The 25,651-nt window shown below is 35.9% G+C and overlaps 1 protein-coding gene across 1 annotated transcript in view; it reads left to right on the forward strand.

The window, feature by feature from the left end:
• Window positions 1-1,012: 1,012 nt before the first annotated feature.
• Window positions 1,013-25,651, forward strand: part of LOC126872517 (neuropeptide CCHamide-2 receptor-like) — a 32,322-nt gene continuing 7,683 nt past the window's right edge. The window contains exons 1-2 of the mRNA XM_050632584.1: window positions 1,013-1,294; window positions 1,392-1,625. The gene's annotated coding sequence lies outside the window, so the exon portion shown is untranslated. The remainder of the gene's footprint in view (window positions 1,295-1,391; window positions 1,626-25,651) is intronic.

Raw genomic sequence — 25,651 nt, forward strand, 5'->3', positions numbered from 1 at the left:
TTCGTACATAATTCACAGTATAACAGTATATAGTTGGCGATCGTAACTATCGAATCTTGTAGACTGAAAAATTAGCGTGCTTTTCTTTCTTCTGAACACGGTTACCAATCGTTTCGACGCGAGGAACTTGAAATTCTACAACTGTATGCGTCACGGTTCGATGTGTATCTGTTGGTTGTTGTCACTTACCATAGGAATTCTAATTGAATTCCAAGTGGATTCGCAAACGCAACAAGGAACGCGGCGCTGCGTAGTCGTAATCTGGTCGATTCTAGAAATTCCTGGCGTGGTTAATCCGCCAGAGCGACCATCGGTGACGATGTTGAAAGAAAAACATAGTGCACAGTGAAGAATGCAAAATAAATAACGCCCCTGTTTGGCTACTGTTGCGTCGTATTGATTTAATCCGGATCGACCAAGTGCAACAGATGCATTCCTACGGGAAATCTTTGCCACTTATGAACGCGAGCTCTCTTCGGCGATTCCAAGTTGGCGCGGAATATTTATCCTCGCGCGATTTATGTGTACTCTTAATTCATTATATCATTTACACGAATGTTGCATCCATGATAATGTAATTAAACCGACTGTATAATTAGAAATTTCAGTTATAATTTATCCACAATCCAACGTGATTATCTATCATGAATTTCTAATTAACTCCGATTAAATTGCATCGTTCAATATACAGGCAGATTCATCTGCTTATCGAATTTGTTGATTTGACAAAAATAGAATTGGAATATTGGGTGGTTGGTTTTAGTATATGGTAGAAAAAGGTTGAAGAGAGAAATAGGTTAACATGAACATTCTTCCTAGATCGAATAGGTGTGTTTTCGATTACGATTTGAAAAAAAAACGGGTGGTTCGAGGAGGCGCACCCTTCAGCCAGAGTGTCAGGCGTCGAAAGAGGAGAAAGAGTAGACAAAACGATGCATCGTGTTTTGCGACTGCGTCGAGAGAGCGTGGATCCTCAGCGAATCCAAGTTTCGCTTCAGTTTACGGCGCGCTGTCGATTTCGCCGAATTGATATCTCGTAGTGAACATATCCATCGGTGGATTTTCTCCTTGCAATAATAAATGTTTACGACCTACTCTAAACACCCTATTTGAAAAAGTTACCAGTAGTAATAATAATAGCAATAATAAAAAATATTAAACGTACGAAAGCAATCACGATAATAGATAGAAACGTTACAAAAATAATACGTAGATTAACAAGCTTTGACATTTCATATTTTATAATGTTTCCGCCAAGTGATTTCCTTCTAATCTCCACCATTTTATCACAGTGGTAAATGAAGAAACGAATTCGAACTTCTTCGTGGAAATCTGAATTTCTTTACGGCCGGCTAATTTTCGTTATAATTTCTTACATCCTGGTTCCGTAGATTCTTGTTTGAATGTCAAAGAAGAGTATCTCGTCGGCTTGAAGGTCGAAGGAACGTGAAACGACGAAGCACCGAGTTGCGATAACGTCACGAGTGAATGGCGCATAAGTGTGCATTGTATGATTGCCAGACAGTCGCAAAACTAAACGCGTGTGAAACGCGGCGAATTTAAGCGGAGCGGATTTAAGAAGGCCAAAGTTCTACAGTGGTGGAAAGGGGAAGGCAACGTGAAAGGTAAATCATTTACGAAGTCTCTGGCGAATCGAGTTACCGATAAACAGGACACATCGAGTTAAGTCTGTTCGACTTTACTTTACAAGATAACCAAACACGAAAGTGTTCGTAAAATTCTAATATCATTAGAAATAATTGCAGGCACATTTGCAGCTTACAGAGGAGTTACTTTAATAATTTTTAACGGAAAATCGGTCCGAAATAAAAACTGCGAAATAATTCTCGACAATAGCTTTTAGATTTGACGATAATTAATATATAAAATAAAAAGTAGTGCGAAATTTTGAAAATAATTTGATAATCGAAGGATACAAAAGGATTTGACAATTAAATATTTCGTTTATGACGAATTATCAAACTTGTGAAAAATTTGGAGATACAAAAATGCAGACAATATTGAAAAATATGTGAAACAACCAAAGTAGAGTATTCTTTCCAATATTTATGATAATTTTCAGATTAAGGTGATTTATAGTGTTCAAAAGATGAAACAAATCTCTGTTTATATTTAATCGTTGTATCCGTATTTTTAAGAAATATGTGTTTGTGGGTCAACTTGATCGAGAAATCTGCCAATTGCGAGTTCACAAGAAGTGTGAATTTTCATGAGCCATACGAAAAAGATTTTGCGGTGCGGAGTAAAAGATAGAGTGCAACATATATGTACGTAAATACGTGCAGCAGAAGAAGTGGCGAATAATTGATAGGCAAACATTTCTTGCTCGGCCAGAGTGTTCTAACACGCGGATATATAGCCAGACTTACAAGTGGTTTTCTAATTTTAAACATTAATGCCTTGGGTCCGACAACGTGTGATCACGATGCTGTTAACGTCGCCTTAAATTGACAACGTGGTCATTTGCAACGTGCATCCATTTTCACGAGTAATTCCTATTGAATTATCATCGAACCACTGTCTTTTCTTTGCGTCGCGCTTTCGAGGCAATATTCTTGTGTAAATTATCCACTAACGAGTTTTCTGAATATGGTATGAGTGTTGTACGAAACATATTAAAACTTGATTAACCCTGTACCAAGAGAAAGATTATGGCGATTATATTGGGAAAATTTGACAGAAATCTGAAAATGTGTATAGGAGTTGCAAGAGATTACGAGCTTCATAAAAGGCAGCGAGGTATTTGAACAGTCGTTTGCTCGTTATATTAGAAACCATCCTTTGTTTCTTCAAACAGAAAATTCATATGCACGAAACTACCCCTCAAAACGATTGTGAGTAGGTTTGATATTCATTTAAAATTTTGCCAATATTACAGTCTCATTACAATGCTAATAAAGTTTCGAAATGTTTTATACGACACACGTACAAGCGGTTTGATAATTGTTCAAACACTTTCATGAACCACCGTATTTTACCCGACACTACGTATAGTTTGCATAGAAATATAACGAATAATTTATGGAGTAATATTGCAATGTACGCGAATAATTTGATAGAAATTATATTCTGACTAGGTCCGATATTTCATTGCATTTAAAATACGGTCGAAAAATTCGTGTAAATGCGAACCGACGAGTTGGTGGTCATATAAATTGTATTTCACGAATTGTAGTTCGTGCATGAAGGGCGAAATTAAACGCAGCTGCTTACGCGTGACAAAATTAATACGGGTGGAAGGGAAGGGAATTTTGGTTAAAACTAGGGAAAAAATTCGACTAGAATAAGCTCGAATAAAGGCTTTGATTTATCAACCGATGATCATCGAAGCGAAGAAGCGTTTGCAGCAAAAATGGAAAAACGAATATGTATAGAGAAACTAGCGCATGTACGGAAAGTAGAGCGAGGGAAGAAGTTTCTAGTTATCTTGTTCGATAAGAGCTTCGTGGAGAATCGGCGTGGCTTGCCGTAAGGAATTTACAATTTATTAGATGAACATGCAGAAATCTGTATGATAAGAAAACTCTGCTAATTTTAATTCGCCTGGCGTAAGAAAACTACGGGAATAAAAAAACATTTTCTACTTCTTCGCAACTAATTTTTCAATTTATCTGAGTCGGTAGCCACTCTCTTATTCATGAAAGGAATTTCATAGCGCGAATTTTATTCACTTTGAATGGAGATTGACAAACATTCCACTAATTGTTCTAAAATTAAATTCGTGACAAAGTTCTCTATTTATATTTAAGTTTATCGAGAGAGCTAGTTGTTCCATCTAAAGAACTGTGTTAATATTAAATACCAGAGTGGTTTCCAGAGGTAGGAGAAAATCAAAGGTAAAGGGAAATCAAGCAGGGAGATTGTATCAAGAAGTAATGTATTCCGTGACCGTCAGTTGGGCGTACAGTGGTTGCTTCTCGTGTCAACTAAGTTTGACATAGTACCTCAAGTTTCTTGGAAATGGTGTTGCTAACACTTATCGTTTCTCATTTGCATCAAACTAGGTAAAGGTGGGTCTTGGTAAACGTATTGACAAATTTGCTTAATAAATTTATTTTAGATTAGCGAAATAAAAAGTGATGAATTTATTACTGTCTCTCTCTCTCTCTTTCTCTCTTTGATTTTGAATTCAGAAATGTTTAATAAATACCTACAGTCGATGGATTTGTTTGCTTTGAATCTCTTACGGAGATTGCCAAAAGAAGAGCTAAATTTAATGGGAAACTGATAATGCCACATCAAACACGACTATTTATTCATATAGCCCACGTCATACTAATTATTCGAGAAATTCTATTGTAATAATTGTCTCCTCTAAATTGTTTTTCATAATGTTACTTCAGCAACGTGCGCATGTTACTTCGACAATCTGGACTTTTACGACATTTCCAAATTTTTCTATCAACGATAGCAGCTGTGGTTAACAGCTGGACGTTTTATTGCAAAGATTTCCCGCTGAGATTGCGTCGTGCAAGGTCCTTTAATACGCACAAGAAATACGAAAAGCGGCAGTAAATCGAGAATCACGGGAATCCATAAAAAAGATTTGCAGAAACCTTACGATACCCTTGACGTTTCCAAATTTCCTAAGTTTACCGCTATCTTCACGATTAAAGAACGTATGTAGCTCCTTCTATTTATTGTACGAAGGGTAAACTTGCTTCTCCCTTCTGTGTAGAAGAAACTCGAAAAAAAGAGAGTACCAGTCCCTCTTTGGACTTTGTCCTTTTAAATAAGATGCAAATAAACCCGAAATAAATTATTCCAGAGCTCTCTTAGACAATTGGACTAATCTTATTACTAAAATTTTGTAAGTCACGCGAGACACAAATTGTTGATATTAAATTCTCATGACGAATAGTAAGGAACTTGTTAAAAAAAAAGGGGGGGGAGTCTCTTGTAGCTCTGGAATATTTAATTCTGTTCTTTTGTTTATCTTTAACAAATGTACGTGATTTATTCAGGATTTTAAAATGATTGGTAAATACTTTCTTACTATTCCTGGTATTCGGTTTCGAGCTGTTCGTTGGACGTTGAACGAAATCACTCGAAGTCACGAAAGTCACTCGATTATCGAGTATCCTCGGCATCTAGCGAAAAAAGTAGAACACTGAATACGCCATAGACCTTGCCAAATAAACAGGGGCTTACGAAAGTATTATATCTGAATACGTCTCATAGAAAAAATTTTATAAACATGTTACGTGTATTATAAAATTTCTGGTACGTGACTAATTTTAAAAAACATTTTCAAGATAATGAAATTAATTATGATTCGGTTAAGGATTTAGGTCTCGCAAATTATTTTATCTGTTAAATTGCACATCTTATTTAGCAGATTTAATTTTGCAAAGTTACATTCCTCTTGTGCCTTTTCTTATCGTTATATCCACGTTCCAATTGATTATTCAATGCGGAGATAAGCCTAGTGTCATGATTAATTAAAAGAATCATATTAAATCCATTCAGACATTGTATCATGTCCATGTTATCATAATCATCGTATCCTACTATATTTCTGCGATATCAGTCGAAATATTATCTTCCACTTTATCCTATATATTATCTTCATTTAACGTCTGCCCAAGTATAAATATACGATGATTCATGAATATTATAGCGAAGCACGGCTTCCCTGATGACGATAATCAATAAATATCAGCACACGTTCTTTGAAACAGAATAACTTTATTAAAATTCAGCCATGCGATTTGACCTTTTTTGAAAAGTTAGAAAGATTAGATTACTGGATGACGTGTAAAGATAATTTGAAGAAATAGCAATATGATTGGAATTGTGAAATAGGAAGTAAAGGTCACTTTCCACATCTTTTTTATCTGGGCTTGTAATAAAATTTAAACAACACATTATGTCAGTTAGATTAGACTACGGATTTTTATGTAAATTCATATTTTTAAGAATGCAATTAAGAGAGAAGAACCTCGGTAGAAAATTGTTTGACCTAACAAGTATTAAAGAAATCATAGTACTTTGAATATTTTAAGTATTTTTGATATTACTATATATGTGTATATATTTTGTGCAATTTTGCACTTTTAAATTTCCTCTAAATGCGTGAAAAGCCGTAGTCCAGTTACAGATATGCTGAACATTTTATCGAAATCTGTTGATCAATGGAATCAAGTAACAGACATCGAAAGATATGAGTCTGTAGATTTTAGGCCGAAATTCGCGAAAACTGTGATTTTCACCATTTTTAACCGTTTGTAGCTCATACTAACGTCAGCCGGTTCCGATGAAATTCACAGCATGTATGTAACTGACATAAATCTTCAAAATGTATTCTTGAAATTTTCATACCAGGTACCAATAAAAAAATTGTAAAAGGCGATCTTTGCTATTTTCTTCGCGATTCCGACCAATTACAATTTCTTCGAAATCTTTTTACGCTTGATCAATAAATTTAATCCTTTCAGCTTGTCAAAAAAGAACAAAACTAATCAGCCACGTCACGTTGCAGTGCTAATGAAATGAAATTTCGAAATGTTTCATGTAGCACGTACAATATGGACATACAAGTTTCCTATTGAAAATGTCAAAATACTATCGCGAGCCATTCTATGAAAACTTTATATCACGTACGCTGTACCGATTATCGTGGTCAATTTAATTAATACGAAGCAAAGGATCGTGAGATCATCTTGAATCAAAAGCCACACGGAAATTGGCAAGCGTAGACGGAAATTCGGAATGATAAATCGAGACGAGAGTAAGGAAATTGAAGTAGAGCTGAAGCAAATACTAGTTGTGTGGAATAGAAAGGATTCCAAAATGGTAGATAATGATACGAGGAAAGTCGAGTTACTCAATTATCCCGATTAGTCGACTGTAATGTCTTCGAGGATGTCGCTAGTTAATTATCGAAGTCCACGAAAGCTAACTCGACAAGGATAAACAAATGTTTCATATGGTCGACTGGAGATAATTAATTCTCCTTAATCATGTTCGTCGAACCAGCAGAAACTGGTGGGTTGTGTCTAGCGGAAGGCAACTTGGATCTCTTCGTCGCGCCGCAGGAAAATCTGTGATCTTCTCTCCGCGTTTTTCTTTTTGTCCCTTTTACGTTCGATGGCGGATCAGTATTTCCCAAGTGGCGGATTACAGGCCAGGCGCAGCAGGAACTGCTAGACGAAGGTACGAGCTGCTTGGAAGCTGCATTAGCTTGGTAGCTTGTGGAATAATCCGCTTGAAAAGGACCTATTCCGCGTGGAAGCTCCGGACGCACAAAACGCCGAGGAAACGACAACCCCCTTATGAATTATTCCATCCCTTTTCTTGTATTTGAGAATTAAAGCACCAGTCTGTAGCCTGGTAGCTCTTGACCATAATGTCGAGTTCTATCAAATGTTCCATATTCTTCGACCGACTACAATTTCGGACAGAAATAAATGAACAGATGGTGGAAATAGGTATCGCTGAAACATCGTTAAATTAGGCCGCAATGGTTAGCAGGAGTTTTTGAAATTGTTGAGATTCTAGTGCCGAAGCACTTTTCGATTGACGCTTATTTTACATAATTTCATCAATTTTGTCTACTTTTTGTTTTGTGGGATTAATCGATTTAATAAATAAGCGACTAGAAAACGCGGCTTGTTTACACAAAACTGTAAACGTGTAATTATAATAATCAGGTAAATAATTTGTTGTACTGCAAGGATATATAATAAATAAAACTTAACACATTGTTGACCGGCAATTTTACTGAGAATTTATCTCATGTCACCGACTATTATTTCATAATTGGATGTGAAAGTAAAACGATATAAATAAACTTTAATAAATTTTATATATTTTTATTTTTATTTCAACTTTTAATATTTCTTTTTCGTATGATAAACAGCGTAACGATCACCTACGTGTAATGGTGCACAACAACTTTTGCGGTCGGCAACGTTTGGCCATGAAAACACGAGTTAACTCGTGACCGGTCAAAGATGCGTTAAGTATGTAACAATAACTGTAATTCAATTAAACTTCATTAATATTTACTTTTATTTGTTCGCTCGTCTCCGCCACCGAGTGTACGTGTCTGACTTGAACGTATCCCATCCACTTCTGTTTCGACGAAAGCAGAGCTTCATATCGCAACAAACTGTTATATGAAACGAATTGAAAGTCTGATTTCGTTTGAAGGCAAAGGAACATTCTATCTGCTTCGTATGTATCGAGTTAACTTTAATGATCTAAAGCCAGAGTTTCCAGGAGGAATCTCGTATCGTATGCAAATGTGACCACAGTTGTTACAAACGTGAACTAACAAGCGCGTTGTAACGTTAAACTGATTGCATAATGCAGGCGGCTGATATCCGATGTGAACATTAAGCAATAGTCGGTGGTATAATTTTCGAATGAACAATGTGAAAAATTTAGACAAATTGGTTTTATGCTTCTGGCCAATGAAATTGCTCTGGCTGACTGAAATTTCGCGTCGAAATTGCCGCATGGAAATGTTCATGTCTCTTCGAATGGTGGTCAGGTGTCTGATATTTAGAGAGGTATACGGAAGGAAAATAGCGTGAGATCTCGAGTATCGATCGAACGTGGAATTCATGACGACGACGTGGAAAGTCTTTGGAGAAGAATAAGAAACACATTGGCCATGATGGTACCAGAAAGATGGAAGTAGAAGTCTCGTGAAGAATCGGTCACGTCTAGAAGAAGTGGCGCACGTGAATTGACCACGCAAAGTGACCGTTAAAGGTGAGAAACTGTGTCCCGATCCTCGAAACGAGCAACCAGACGCGAAGGCTAATTACCGTGGCACGAAGCGAATGAGATTAATATTGGGTCAGCACTGAGGATAACTATGAAGTTTCAAAGAAAGCAATTTCGCGAATTTATCTCGGCGAAAACAACTTGTCGCGAATCTAGATTAAAATTACAATTACAAGAGGGCGAGAAAGACGGACGTTTAATCGAATTTAAATAGCGTAAGAAAATTAGACAAGTTAAGAAATTAATAATATGCCCTGAAACACCCGTAAAATCTAAATTGAATATTGAAATTAAATAAGAACAAATTTAATAGTAAAATTAATAAGATTTTTATCATAACATTTTATCTCTACATATTTTTACATACGTTTCAAAGGAAATAATAATTCTTACGAATCCGATTATCTTAAGCGATTTGCATTTAATCAAAAACTAATATCCCATAACAATAGCTATTGTCTCTTTATAGAATTAACAAATAATATATTTTAGTTATTCGTTTGAAAGTTGACATTATATTAAAATTTAAAATGCGATTCATCGATATATCTACTGGTTGAATTAACCACGATACAAAAGAACCTTTCTTATCTGATCCGTATTTCAGAGACCACGTAGATTGTAGATAGTCCGGGAATGAATAACTTTTCCAGACAGTTTCGTTATAGATTTTATTGAAAAATTGTACCGTAACTTGTTTCATTCTTGCAAACGCCAATATATATGGTTGCATATCGATTAATTATTTAAGACGAATTTTATCACGTCGAAATAACAATTTTTACTTGTAATAAACGAACACAATTTCTCTCTACAATACTGTAACAATATTATATCAGGAATAAGCATGCATTAGGTCGTCCGAAAAGTTTCTTTCGTTTTAGAAGGAAATAATGGATGCACAACATTTTCTGTTTTATATTATTTTATCGAATTACGTGTGATCCATTTTGTTCTATCAAAATAAAGATCTCAACGTTCGACAGATTAGGTTTCATGTTTGTATAAAGATGCATCGTTGTAAAAGACGTGTCTATAAAAGAAAGACACTTTTCAGACAATCTAATATTACGATACTTTTGAGCATGTACGAGATTACTTCCATAAAAAGGCACCGATTCTTCGATCTAACGCTATTCCATTAAAACCGCGCGCTTCTTCTCGAGAAGCACACACTTGTGGAGATGAAATTTCGAACGAAATTTATTTCAGTGACCTAGCAAAGAATGCAAGTTCATTTCCTAACACAAAATGTTCCGCGATAAACCTCCAATCGCTATCTCTTCGTTCACGAAACTTCCGAAATTTCCATTTCACATGACGAACATCATCCCCGGGGAATATCGACGATAGAACCATCGATACGAGCAGATTTACACCGTAGAAAATACCGTGATAAACACTAGGAGCTGGGAAAAGTATTTTTTCATTGTTATTTTGACGGTTTTAGCTACAGTTTGCTATTTATCGGCTTTCAATTCCGGGGAGGGGGGAGAGGTCTGTTCACGAGGGTGGAATGGCACAGCTTCCGGCGAAACGAAATAAGGAAACTGGGTAAATCGAGTTCCTTAGAGGATTCCCACAGACTCACGCGTATCTGCATCAAATTACTTTAATCGACAGGCTTTGCGGTTGAATGAAAGGGGATAAGTTCTTTCGAACTTTACAAGCAAGCAACGGTATCTGTGTAATTTTGAAACGAAGAAAAAGGATACGGAAGAAGCTTTACACTGGAGCAAACTCGTCACTGGGCTTCTTTAATTAGTTAATACCACGAGGACGTTTTCGAGATGAAACGGAATATTAGCATATCTTGCGAAGGCGGAAAAAAATTCATTAAAAGTTACGTACTTTAACCTGTTAATTATCCTCTAAGATGATGCATCATTTTATGGCGTCTGAAAAGATCGGTAGAATTTTATAATATTTTTTTCACGCAGGTAATTACAAAACGAAAAGTTCAGGTCTTTTTCGAGAACATTAAGTAGCTTCGCGATGTTCAAGAACAAATAAAGTTTACGACTATTTTTTTTTTAAATAACAAATGCTTTTTTAATAATTGCAAAATGTAATGTCTAAATTCAAACTACATCGAGGCGTCTACTTTCTGAGGAATTTTATAGAGGAAGCAATCATAGGACGTCTGTTTGTTTTACACAATTGAAAACGAAATGAATTGTAATGGAACAACCGATAATTAGAGAAAAGAAACGGGCGATTTTCAGTTTACAAAGAGGTTCAAAGCATTTAATTCGATCCGGTATTAAAGGCTGCGAAATCGTCGATAGAAGGTAACTCGCTTGGATTAAATGCAACGTTTACTGTACAGTACCTTCGCAAATGAAAACGATCAGTTTTAATTAAATACGATTCATTACGATCGGAATGCCAGAAAGGAAGGAATCAGAGTCATTTCATAATTGTGTGCCGGGTAGCGAATAAAGATTTTCTAGTTTACCTTTGTCCTCCTTGTCGGAAAAATGCTCCCGAGTATCGACGAAGAAATGTATTTAATGGAAATATTAAACATTATTAAATCTGAAGGAAAGATTCAAAAGAAATATGCGATTAATTTAACGTCGATTAGATTCCTTCCTCGCTCACTTACTCTTTCTCTCTCTCCCTCTCTTTCTCTCTCTTCTTTTCTCTACCAGACTGTTATTTTTCCTCCAAGTGCAATGTTTTCTTTCTCTACGGTGCGTCAAGCTACAATTATAGCGAATGATATGCCCGAGCATATGAGTTCTTTCTCTGATAGTGTACACATCCTCCACCTTTCTACATCGAGTAAATAAAACTGGAGTTCAACACACGAGTTCAATAAACTTGAAAGATAGCGGATTTTATTGCAACGTTTGATAGGAATCTGAAATATCTGACCGCGTTTGTACACACGCGGCATACTGATTAATGATGATAATTCGAACTAATCAACATATTCCCTCGTCGCGGAAAACAATTAGCGCAAACATACGTGCAATATTAAAATTTATTATTGTATGCAACTCTAATGAGCAAATCAATACTTTTTATTGATTGCCCTGACTTTTGACCAACTTCTAAAGACCCGCCTTTCCTTTTGACATATTTTCGTGGAGTAATTAATCGTGAGACGAAGACCTCTGATCCTGCTCTCGATCGATAACCTTCCCACTAAGCAGAAGAATCAAGGTTCTTCTCCGTGATATTTCATTCCCTCTGCTCTCTCCCTCGCGCGTCAGCTGCTTTCGTCGGTTTCTACCGGAACCGTATAATTTTTCTGTGGACCAGTCGCGCCATCCAAAAGAACGAGCATCACGTAGCAGAGGCTCATCGAGAAATTCTCTTCGTAGATAGGGGAGAAGATCTTTCATCGTTTGTGTGATGAACGATCCACAGTCTATATCCACTAATATCAAAATCATGGCGTGTAGCTAGTGGATAAAGATTATACGGATAAAGATTGTGAAGAAACGGCTAAGATTTTAATTTCTTCGTGATACGTGTCTCGCATCAAACGTATACTGGCTCACGAAAGTATTAATCGAACATTCGTGGAGAGTTATTTCGAATATACTACAGTGGCTCGTAGAATATACTTTGATAAATATATTACGCGTGTTATACGAAACTTGTTGAAATGCAATGAGATGTAATGAAACACTATTATCATGATTCGATAACTAATCGCATACTTCGAGCATGGTTATGAAGCGTATGCTTGCAATAAATATTTTCCAACTTCTACGTACATTTACAAATTCTTTTAAGACTTCATCGATACGATCGCTGTAAATGTGTTTCATTGTGATTTCAACGAAATTTCAAAATGTGTAGATTGTTTCCTCTTGTTGATAAAGATAATGAAAAACAATTGTTCGTACGAAACATGCGTTTCTGGTGGTATCGCGCGTGTGAAATGCAAATCGATTCTATGTAGAGACATATAAAGCACTATGCTAATTACGCTAAATCCTACACACGGTGCATAGGATAGATCAGCAGCTGTGTCAAAGCGATATTGCTAAGAGATATTTGTTATATGATCGATAATTAGCTCGTTAATGAGAAAATCGAATACGGCGGTTAACTGGTAGCTTTTCGTATCAATAATTGCTTTTTCCAGAAGATTTAATTAGTAACATAGAATAATACGACGAAAGCACTAAAACGGCGCTAAATGGGCGAAAAGTCAACTCTAGTAACAAGAACGTGACAGGAAAATTCAATGACCGGTCGATCAAAATCGAGTTTGTCGTCTGAAACGTGTTCCCTTTTTGATATTTACCTTTATCCTTATCGGCGAGGATAAATGAAATTTCTTTTTTATCGCATCTTAAATACATTAGCGATGCATTCTTTTTAATTACCACGAGCTTGTTTCCGAATTCAGTTACTCGAATGACAATCAATAGATTAAAGCTCTTTGCCGGTCGCCGACAACATTATAACGCAATTCCCTCGATAAAGTAGCTGTCATTCAGCCGCTTGTACCTTGTAGACGATGAATCGACAGAATTTAACGCCTTTGCCGAGACAGTAATGTAATTCGTTAGTTTAGTAACTCTATTCTTTCGCGGACGTGAAATTATTTACCTAAAATATGAAATTGCTAATTGGGAAAAAGATAGATGTAGAAGGAAGGTTCTGTATTTACAAATTAAAGGACCCCTAAGATAAACACAAGAAAAAGAGAGAGACGGACGGACACACAGAGAGATAAGTAAGAGAAATCTAACCCAAACCTAACTCTTATAAATGTTTCTTATCCAGCCATATTTAATTATTGTTTGAAACACTCCAATTTTGTAAAATGAAATACTCGTTGTAATAAATAATTCTTATCCCGTGGCATCTTTAATTTCTGTTTGATACATTTGAACGTACTTAAACAAAATATTCATTACGGTACATGACTCTTATATCTTATCTTCAATTTGTGTTCGATACATTTCAATTTTCTTATTTACACAATATTCATTATAATACATAATCCCGATAAGTGTCTCTGCGATTATATTGCAGAAAAAGTATATTTAATAAGATCGTGAAGTTGTAGATCTTATGATAACCGTGTTTACAGCACCGTTAATTTCTATTCAACAACAAATGAAGATATAGGTCGTTCATGATATCATGTTCGTAAAATTTTGCATAGATATTCATAGTTCGTTATTAAAACAGATTCCTTCTTTTCGTCTACATATTTTTCCCTCGTTTTCCTGCTTCCATCGGTAAACAGACGAATGTTCAACGATGTTATGAAGAAGTATGAGATACTCAGGGAAACACGAAATATAAAACACACGTGCGTTATTTTGAAATGAATATCACGAACGTGTTAGTGCGCGTAGGTGCTTCCGGTAGTTGATATCAGCTGGATTTATTACCAGAAAATGACGTTGGAAATCTCAGCGTTCCAGTGATTAGAAAGAATAGTCTCAACGAGACTTTTTCTGTCGAAGAATAAACCTCTGCCAATGGTTAGTTTTTCCCCCTCCTTTAACTATATACAGCCATCAACGAGAGAATCTCGGAGTAATTCGAGTTAAGGGATGAACTGAAATTAAAAGTTTTCAGTGGGATTGCAAATTTTATTAAATCGAAAGCAAGGTTAAAAGTTTCCAATATATCAGGGCTATCATACCGCGAATGGTAGTATAATGATTGTATACCTTTTTTTATTGCTGATTTTTAGCATCGTCAGGCTATTTTTTATTCATTGAACTACTCTCTTTGGTGTTCCTGTTTCTTTATCAGTAAAACTACAGTTTAGTCTTCTCGTCCAGTCTTTTCTTCTACCTTTTTTTTTGTATTTTTTTCGGTGATATTCTTGATCTGTACTTATTCTTCGAACTTCGTGTCAGTTTTGTTTTTTATTACTGGAATTTCTCTTAATGTCCTTAACATTTTTTTTTTAGTCCTAGCATATTCCTTTTTCGACATTCTTCGTTTAGATTGTGTAACTATGTTTTAGCGTCAATTTCCTTTCTCCGAAGTTTCTCCCCTTTGCTTGATAGGATCTGCATCTCTGATAGCGAAAATCGTTCTACGTTCCAAATAAGGTCCCGATAGCCTGTTTATTTTACTAACCTGGGATAGACACTGTCTGTGAAAGTAGGTGAAACTACTAAGAATCCCCCGGAAAGTTTCACAGTGATCAAGTGGTCGACAATTTTGGTGAAAGTAACCACTAAATAACCACGAAATGGACATCGTCCACAGAAGATGATTTGTCAAGGAAATAGTTGCAAGTTTACACGGCAGCGTCTGCAGAGAGATTGCTCGCGAGACGACAGATTATTCTCCGCCATCGATGTAGGTAGAGGACACTGTCCAAGAAAACAGTTGGAGCTGGAAGTGCACCCTCGAGGCATTGAGCCATGGAACGATTTTAGTGAAGGTGACCGGTAACTGAAGTTGCTGATCAATGGAGTGAACATTGCCCAGGGCAGAGATTCGAGTAAGGGTTAGTTATTACAAGTTACTTGAGAGAATAGCTTCGGACATTTTAGCTGATTTACAGAGAAAAATCTGACAGACTCGAAATTTGCATTTGATCCCAATAACAAAACTTGGATGAAACTTGAAGAACAGTCACATTTATAATTGCACATCTTTTTTAGTCGCGATAACTCGAGTTCAAGGGATGAAACCACCCTCCAGAATACGACACGAGAGGAGAACATTTCATTAACAAAACTTGAATGCTATTTAACATGTTGGAAGTCAACATATAATTTTCCAAAGTGTACAAACAATCACGATCACAAATTTTATTCAGAAATGGATTCGATGGTCCATTCCAAAAGTAAAATAATAATTTTTTATTAGAAAGAATAATGGAACAGTCCGTCCATCGTTCGACCCGCTTGTGTACATTTAATAAGCAGAGTTTTCCATAAAAATGTGGCAATCGAGGGATGCGCGATCATAGCCAAATAGATTTGAAATTGATATGGAAACGGAAGGTTTCCCTTGCAAATCATGTTAGCTCAATACGTTTATCAGCTGACTGACAAATTCTGTGATCACTATCCGTAGAAATTTTCGCTCGTTCCAATAATCGTCGAAGATATAATTCTAGTTTGATTCCAATCTCGCGAATATTGCAATTTGGGAAGCTAATGAAAGTGGAAAGCCTATAAAACCGTGTCGCGATATCGACGCGACAGGTGCTTGCCAATTTTAATGGTGTATTTGCTCGGTTTGGTTCTATATGTTCTCTAAATTTCGCTATGACATCGTGCAGAAATCAATTCCTAACGATCACCCTTTATATTCACGCGGAAATTTTAATCGTATCCAAATGTTTCTTGCACTTTGGAACTAAATTAAAATTACCCACGAACCTTTAAGAACTTTTTCGACTTCTTCGGCAGTTCGCAACTTTCACGAATTACTTTCGTAGGACGCTGAACTTCAACATCAGCACGGTACTTGTTCCTTCCCGTTCGGTTCATTTGCACACGAACTAATGAACGGAGATTTCGATTTGAAAGTTCAAATTCTGTACCTAATTGAAAAAGTTACATTCTGGAGATTGTCACAAAGTGGATAAAGTTTCTCGTTAACTTCGTACCTCAAGATATCCGTCGTGATGAGTTTTCGCGTTGCCAGAAGGAAGAATGCGAAGTGAAACACTTCTGTAGCTAAAGAGTTACAGAAATGGTTGCAATATATTTGTCAAACCCTGATTCTTCTCCCTAGATATAATCAAACCACAAAATCATAGAAAAATTATTGAATTCACGCCATTTATTTTTTTTAATTTTTTACTGGGGAAAATACTTTGCTATCAAAGATGGCTATAACGTGTCTGAAAGATATAAGGAAATTGCAGGTCGATTATCGCGAAGATGTAATCAGCTATTTATCTCGTTGATTGCATAACACAATTCTTAAAACATTTTACTGTAACAAGAGACGGAGACAATAGGATAATCAAACGTACAAATGAAATAAACTAATTTGATAGTATTTTTATGTTACTTGTATCGAACTATGTGTAATATAATAATTTTATTCATAAACTCACATTTAGAAGAAATATGTTTTAGTCTAACTCTGCTGACAATGCCTCGCATATATTTGCTATGTTAAGAAAAAAGTTATATTATCAAGTGACGACACCACTATGCATTTAAGGATTAATAATTTATACCCAAAAGATTACCTCGTGTACTAAGTGGTTTCGCATGTTCTTCTACTTCCAGGAAGCGGTATTTACATCTTGAAAAACCCTTTAGCCACGCGAACTCTGCCTTAGAGTCCCGCTTTGTGAAGCGTCGCGCGAACATTCCATAAATTACACACCAAAGAAAACAGCCTGCCTTAAAAAATTACGAAACCAGTGCCATTACGTTTCTATAGTGTATCGTGCATTTCCTCGCCTCAAATAGCTTGAACGCATCGTAGTATTTTATCTACGAGCGTATTACGAACGTATTACGAACGTGTATTGAGAATATCTCTTTCATATCAGAAAATTTTCAGCTTTTACACACTAAGGAAACGATCCACCGATGCAATTTCTGTGACACAGAGACGATCGTTAGGGAGAAGTTAAACCCATCCCATAGCTCGTAAAAGAATATAACAGAGAATATGGTCGATAAATATAGGTAAATTGAATTTCGGGTCGGATCTTCTCTGTAATGGTTAACTCTTAACAGTCGTCCATTTTCTTCGACGAGGCGATGTATCGTTCATCATCTTCTTCGTTAGGACGACGTCTCGCGACACTATGCATGGTTCTACAAATCATTATAATTCGACACAACATTTGCGAACTCGCATGAATATTCCATTCAAAACGGTTTAAAGTTTAAGGGAAGCTGAGACATTGATTAAAGTTACACAAGCTGTGGAATATCACCGCATCGCAAACGTGGAAATAGTATGTTCATCTATCGATACTTAATGCTAGTTCATCCGTAAACACGACATCGACAATACATCAGGAACTTTCTTCTAAAAGGGCACGCTTCAAACTCAAGTTCCGACTAGTAAATAATTAATGGAACCTAAACCATAGCTTGTACTCTCCGAATACCAATTTCTGGTTATCCCGAAATTAATGAGCCACCATTCGGTTTCCATTGCAATATCATTTGCAGTACAGAACGCTATGAATGTCTTGGAGCTTCTATGCAGGTATTGGTTTCTACATACATGTCGGGTTCACATTATGATTAGGGTTAGGGGCGCGAAACGAATCCTCATTTGGACTACACATTGTTGCTATGCAATGGAGAAGACATTGACTAGTGGAAATACGACTATTACAGAATTTGACAAGTAACCGCGGTAATCAGACACTCGAGAAGCTAATGACAATGATCCTGGGTCCAACAACGAATCCGCGATCAACGGGGTAACAGAATGCGCTTTCTTCCAAAGCCCAAGTCGTAATCGACTTGCTTGGCTACGGTGCAAGTATTACTAAACTAACTCTTTGTTAAAACGTGGAATATCCATCGAGCGTAAAGACGATAAGTCACTCTCTAATGAGACCGAGGATGCTATGATAGGGTGTGTCTAAGGACACGAGATCATCGGACTCGTCGAGAGATGTCTTCGTTCGGAAAGTGAGGGAAATTGATGTTGCTGTTAATTGGTCAATTTCCATGTTGGTGGTTAGAGAGGGATGCTAGCCGTCCTTGAGGGAAAGTTTCTAGCGGGAAGCGTAGTTCGTGAGAAAAATAGATTTCCCATACGCTGGTGCGTAAAAACAATCTTGAAGATATTTCATTTGTGATTTCTCTTAATATAGTTATTGCCATTACACGTACACGTTGCGTCGATACGATTATCTTATATGGAATTGTACATATTTTTTCGTTAGAAATTTTTTCCCTTCGTATTAAATATAAAAATATTTATTCCAACGCATTATCCATTGTCTCGTTAAAATGAATAAAAACAGGAACGTAACAATTGTACCAGCAGGAATCGACGTCATTATTTAACTCATAGAATATACTTGATATTAATCGATATGTTTTAATACCGTTGTTATCTCTCGGATTTAACTCGTTCTAAGAAATAACATCAGGTTTTTGTCCATTAGTTTCTATAAGGTTTTCATCTGGAAAATGTTCTAATGTTTGTACACAGAGAATCTCTAAAATAAGCACATCTCTCATATTCGAACTAATTTTGTACTATTCTAAAACAGAATTACAGTGGAGTATGTTAGTACGAATATAATTGGTTTTAGAACCTGATTCAGGTATTCGTTCCAGATCGGCTAGAAAACAAATTCACCATTCAATACACATAAGACTGAAATACTATCGAGTTAGTTTATTAATTTTTCTGTATCGTATATCCGTGTATAATAACAGGTACAGAGAATCCAACACTCGTGAAAACGATAAATCAATATCGTAATATCAGCTGCTTTTATTGTATACTGATTCTATACATCAAACCAGATTATCGCGTTTAAGAATAAAAGAATAAAATCGCGTTTTTCACACGACTGGTCGAATTTGAACGAGAATGAATATGCGTGGCCCATTAGAATGGATCGTTGAAACGTCGTTACACATACATCGTCCATTTTTCGGCCACACTTCGTCGGCAATCGGTTTCAGTCCGTTGATCGTGGCACACCATAGGATATGTATATGACAGACGTATTTTTACAACGTTAAATCTGTGCACCGCAATCGCCATTTCCCTCGTTGCGAATACAACCAGGATTATCGTTATTAAAAAATTACATTTAGTCGCGTCCCGCTGCGTTATATTTACAACATGACACCTGTTACCCTCTGTCGCAACGAATTCACGGCATTTCAGTCCGAAGCAATTTCGAATAATCACTTTCAGCAACAGGGCGAATAATATTTGCATAACGTCATTAATATCAATTATTACAAATACTACTGCAACTATGAATGCAATGACAATCCTTTTAATTCCATGTGTGAGCTATGATAGTAGGGCGATTTTTAAATGCGTGTCGATATTCCAGTGAAAGAATCTTTGCCAAATTTTGTGTATTTTTCTTATGGAAAGAATAGTATAGTATAATAATAATAGTATAGTCCATAGAATTGTGTATCACTTTCATACCGGAACAAGATGATTTTACTAGTGCATTATCGGAGGGAGTTACATTTTTAATAATTATAATATTTCAATTTCTATGACTTCTGTAATTGGATTATGTCAAGCTTGACACATTTCCGTGGCATTCTGTTTTCCGTGAATTTACTTCAACTGATAGTCTGATACAAGGAGAAATTCCAAAACCGCAATTCAATTTCACCCTACCATAAGAAGAGTGAAAATAGATAGCTTGGGTGTCTACGATGTTGAGAACAGATACATCTTATTCCGAACGTCGAAGGCATGGTACTGGTGCCATTAACGAATCTGAAACTAGCAGATTGAATGTTTCGATCGCAAGTACGAGAGTTATTTTTCAATTGCTCTAAGAGAACGTAATACGATAGTTCCCCTTTCATCTGGGATCGTAGACGATTACAAAAACACTTTGAGGACTACACCTTTAACACGATACTTGTAACAGGATGATGAGAAGACGTGGGCGACATTTACAGTGTATCATTCAACAGGTCAAAATATTCATACACAAGAAGATTTAAAGCTTATTTTTCAATTCATAGACAATTTAATTTTGCGGTAAAAATTTATGAATTACGGATTTTTCTCTTTATTTTACTCGAACTTTGCGTTCTTCGTTCCTAAGAAAACAAACGACAATAGAATTTCCATTGTTATATGTTTCATTTCTATTTGACTTAAAATGAGAAACGCGAGATGTGAATAGAATGAAGAGAAAGTTTCATCAGCTGATTCATCGATCTATGCAGCTATCGGTGAATTTAAAATGATTTTCGAATGACTACCTTGGATAAATATTTATTTCGAAAATAATTCGTGTAACCAACTGTATTTTCGACCAATCGCGAGGAAACACGTCAAAGGGAGTCGTAAATTCCCGTTACGATTATAATAATCGACGCCGCGAAAGATCGATCCCCTGATTTCCGGTGAGATAATAGGGGTGCTTGAGTTGGTATAACGCTGCGATTAACAGGGTTATAAAATTTATATTTCCAACACTTAAGAGTTACACTAAGGCGTATGTATAAGTTAAGTAAATGATTGATTTAAGGATAGTAACTCGGTAATCACATGTTGACTATTCTAACGATGAAGAATAAGTGAAGCTTTGAACTAAGGACGTGGATTCGTTGTTCACACTTTTCGTTAGAACAGTGAGGGCAACGATCCGCGATGCCCATTGGTTATAGCCAATATTAATAAGTGAAGATTGGAGGAGGAAGCCTCCTACCGACGTGGCTTGGGGGTGACCTTGTGCATGGGAAAAACCGGCTTTTCCGTTAGACACCCATCTGTTTTTTCCGTAATTTGTAAGGACGTGCAACAAACCGAAGGACTGTTTTAAATACCAGTTATAAACCGAAAATACTTGCAGGATTAAAAATTAATCTGACATGTAATATATAAAATCCTATAAATATCGTCCACAGCTTTAACACCTTGTATATCATTTTATACCATGGCCACGGTTGCTTTACGTTTCACTGACTGTTTGAAAACTAAGTTGGACTCTTTTAACGCGTGGCACGAAACTCGTCACACGTTGTGTTCGCTTCAAACTCGTTCACGAAGTTCAGGCGTAAATCTAGTCTGATTCATGGGACATGGAACATCGCGCTGAAGCTGCAGAGGTCTTCGTAAAATTCTACAAACAGGGAATCGAAAGGAATATATTACCAGTCATGAAATCACGAAAGTGTGACGAAATCGTTGGAAATGTTTGTGAAATAACGAAGTTTCAGCGATTCTGCGACGTGGATAAATTAAACTCAGATGGTGCAATTTCTTTCAAACGCGGTCGATTTCGTTCCATTTCTCTTATTTATCAACTCCGTGAAATATCACTTCGGGAGACACCACGTTTAACTTCGCCGGTAACGAAGCGAGACAATACGTAGTTTCACAGACGGGAGAATCGTTATGGGAAGCCATAAAGTTTCGAAGAATACGATCGTGCAAGATACGCGACTCAGCTCGTGAAATTTACACATACGTTCATCGATGGTATCGTTACTACGTATAAAACACTGTTTTCTAAGAAGATAAGAAATTCCTTTTGAAATCAAACGATGTAGAACGAGATTTCATTAATTCATGTGTATCTGCGTTTTACTTCATTAGAAGAGCTAGAACTCCTTTTCAAGTATCGTTAAAGCGATATCGTTAGTATTCGATTAATATGAGGACATCTATTACACATTTGAATCACATGGAAATTAAACTGACCAACTCTATCAACTTTTATTGTTTGACTTCTGAAAAATTTTTCGATAACGATCGTCTATATTGGTACGAAACTGAAGGAACTTTTAGAAATTGGAATTACGTATTCAGTTTGCCTTCAGAATTATTTGGTCTTTTGAATGCTGCTACTTTACATTATAAACCCGTACGTTACGATAGTCAATTTGGAATTATCTTTCTAACTGTAAATTTTTATATTGAAACATTCGTTCATTTTACCATTAGGTAGTTGGAGACTGATGCTATAAATATCAACAATAGTAACTTTTTTCCATGGAAAATTGACTTTCTAAAAAATTTGTAGGTTCTACGGTTAGTTACTTTTGTATTGATTTCTCGTCAGAATATGAAGTTTCGAAATAGCATCGACGAGCATTTTCGAGTCGAACAGTTCTCAACAGCGCCACGCAGGTTGATTTTTTACCACACTTGTCTGAAAAAATTTTTTACATGAAAACTCTGTTCTTTACTAGGTGTCTATAACATCTGACAAAAAATCTTATTTTTCTTTAATTTACAAAAAGGAGCTATTTAAACTGAGCCAGGAAGTAGGGAAAATACTAAGGGAGATTTGGTAAACAACATGTTATTGACATCGAATTCCCTGATATCAAGTTTCTGGAAAACTGCATATTATATGTCTTTTTAAAATTTTTGTCCCGAATCCTCATTCAAACGCCGCACTGTAGAACCTGAGAATGTGGCCTGCAAACGTGCAAACGTGGCCCGCAAACGTGCGAACGCGGCCAGCAAATTCTGATTTTTGTCCTAAATCCCCATCCAAATGCCGTACCGTGAAGCATTCGACGCTGTCGCTGTCGTTGAGTTTATATCAATTTAAAATGGTAGAAAGGTCATATAGCAACGTGATCGATCTGATTAGTTTTTATTGTGCCGCGATTCGTTATCGAGCATCCAGATATGGACGCGTGGGTTTTGCATGGGACAAAAGGAACGGCGTATCGGAAAATGAAAAATGACACTATAGCGCAAGGTTTATTCCTTTCCATTTCCAACTAAAATATTTTCAATGATAAATATAGAAGAGACTTATTTAAAGACTTGGGAAGATCAAAAGGAATAAAAAAACAGGATGAAAAGCGGAGTTAAAAGACAATTACACGAATATCATTCCATTATATTGCATTCTTGAATCGTTTCACCAGCACAAATGTTCTCTTCTCTTTTAAAGGGTTTTCTAGGATGTTGGCGTTTTCAGATCAGTAAGAAACAACGTCGCAATTTGCAATTCTAACGTGCAATCTTCAACGTATATTATACTTCGTTAGTAAGCATTTTCGCTTACGTTCGTGTCTTATCTTTACAATCGCGTACAACGTTTACCGCTAACTATAGTTTCCCCTAATCTTCATGCTTGATCCCCAAGAACTCTTGTACCTCGTGTATACTCTGAGAGAAAATTTCATAGTTACGTTCCCTTTGTGCCTATCCAACTTTCAGCTGATTGCAAAAGAGCTTGAAATTGAAAACGTCTGAAAATTGTGAGCAATTAACAAATTTTAATGAAACACGCCGCGTGGTAAGCCACGAAAAAACTACGTTCAAAATGTCTTCATGCTAATTTATCGTTGAGTATTATACCCTTTGAAACATTTGGAAATTTCGCTTTGAGTAATGAGACTCGATTATCGTGATCAGATTGGTAAAACTTAGAACAGGTTAGAAGCTATCTATTGCAATTAACAGTTACCTTAAACAGGTATTAATATTCAATAGCTAAAATTATTCATTGTAATATAGTATTTACAGTTGCAATTATTCATTATATTAATGAACTACAATATTGTTAGTATTGTAGAAACCTGTTTACCATTAATTATATATTTAAGATATACTTGTTTCAACATACAGCGCTATTACTACTGTAGATTAACTATTCACCGAGCGAGGAAATAACTCGAAAGTTCAAACAAATTTGTGCTTTACAAAAGCATATATGTGATCGAAATTTAAAAAGCGGACGTTGGAAAAATATTTTAGAAAAGAAGGTACACGGATATATATCCATCTGACGCGGGTGGCTCAACTACATTAATTCGAAAACAGGATGCTGAAGCGATGGAACCGTGATATTGCAACTTCGTCTGTACAACTTGCTGGAAATAACAAACAGACGATGCAAAAGTGAATACACAAGATGTTCGCTCGCTTGAAAAAAGTATCGTGGAAAATATGCAGACGCCAAAGTATTTGAACGTTCCGTCAGATTCGCTTACATGATGTTATTTTCGTTTTCATTACTCTCTTGTCGTGTTTAAATAAAGAAAACACGGACCACGAACAAACAAGCGATATATTTTAAATACTAATGGAATTTATAGGGATGCATAAATGTTATTTATAGAAACATTTTTCACGAAAAATAAAAAACTTATATTTCAATGAAATATCGCTTGTTGGGCGTGCGAGCTTCGTTTTCCTCGTCCCTTTACCTGTTTTTCTATTTTAAAGAATACACATTGGATTTTTGCGCCATTGTTGGGGAATGATATTAAAACGTCGAGACAAAATTTAGTCAATAACTGAAGGAAATCGCACTCGACTGGTAAAAGGGGCCTTTTTTCTCTCGCGTGAAAAGAAATCCATCTGGTGTCGAATGATACATCTTTTCTCTTTGCTTCTTTTACCTACAGTGGTTCGCTACGCTGCATATATTTGAATATTTATCGTAGAAAACTTTTACGCATATATTGTCTGTGTTATATAAAACAGTTTGGAATTTAATTAGAACTATTAATGGGATACTATTATGTATACATAATATAAAAATTACTTAATAATAAAAGATTGCTTGAAAAATACTAAAACACTTAATACAAAAATTAGTATATAGTATAAGCAATTATTCTAAACATATAATAAATATTAAAAATAGTCTGACTGAATATCTAGGCTTAACAGCATGATGAGCTATTTAAATCAATATTACGATCTCTATGAAATATTAGTGGCACGTGACGATATAAGTGTATATCTTGTAGTTTCTATATACGTTTACAGATTTCTTACAAACTCTACCGATGTAACTATAATAATTTCATATAAAACACAATATATTTATAAAAGTTTTCTATAAATATTCCAATTTTTCCAATAACTACATAGCCGAAATACAATTTAAATATTCGTACAGTCTCCTTATAGCTGAAAACTACAAAGCTTCCGATTATAGGCTATTACCATGTGCCATTGGGCAAATAATTTGTTTAAAACGCGCACACAGGTGCCGAGGTAGTTTTCTTGAAATATCAAAAGAAATGGACAATTTCTTTGCCTACCTACCATCGACAGGAACGTTTCTCGTTTTATTTTTAGTGAATAAACACACACGGAAATTCACATTCGCCCACATACCAATTTAGCTAACCTCCATGGAAATACACGGAAAGTAGAACGTTTACAATACATTCAAATGACTGTATAGTTGAGTGACTAGTTTTGCGAGGGAGAAAGGCACGTTTATTGGTATCGTTTCAATTTTTGAACTAGTAGTTGATCGTCGAAATCTAACCGATTTTCCGGTTCGATGAGAAATTGTTATCCAATC

The sequence above is a fragment of the Bombus huntii genome, chromosome 13 (genome assembly GCF_024542735.1).
Source record: "Bombus huntii isolate Logan2020A chromosome 13, iyBomHunt1.1, whole genome shotgun sequence".
NCBI lineage: Eukaryota > Metazoa > Arthropoda > Insecta > Hymenoptera > Apidae > Bombus > Bombus huntii.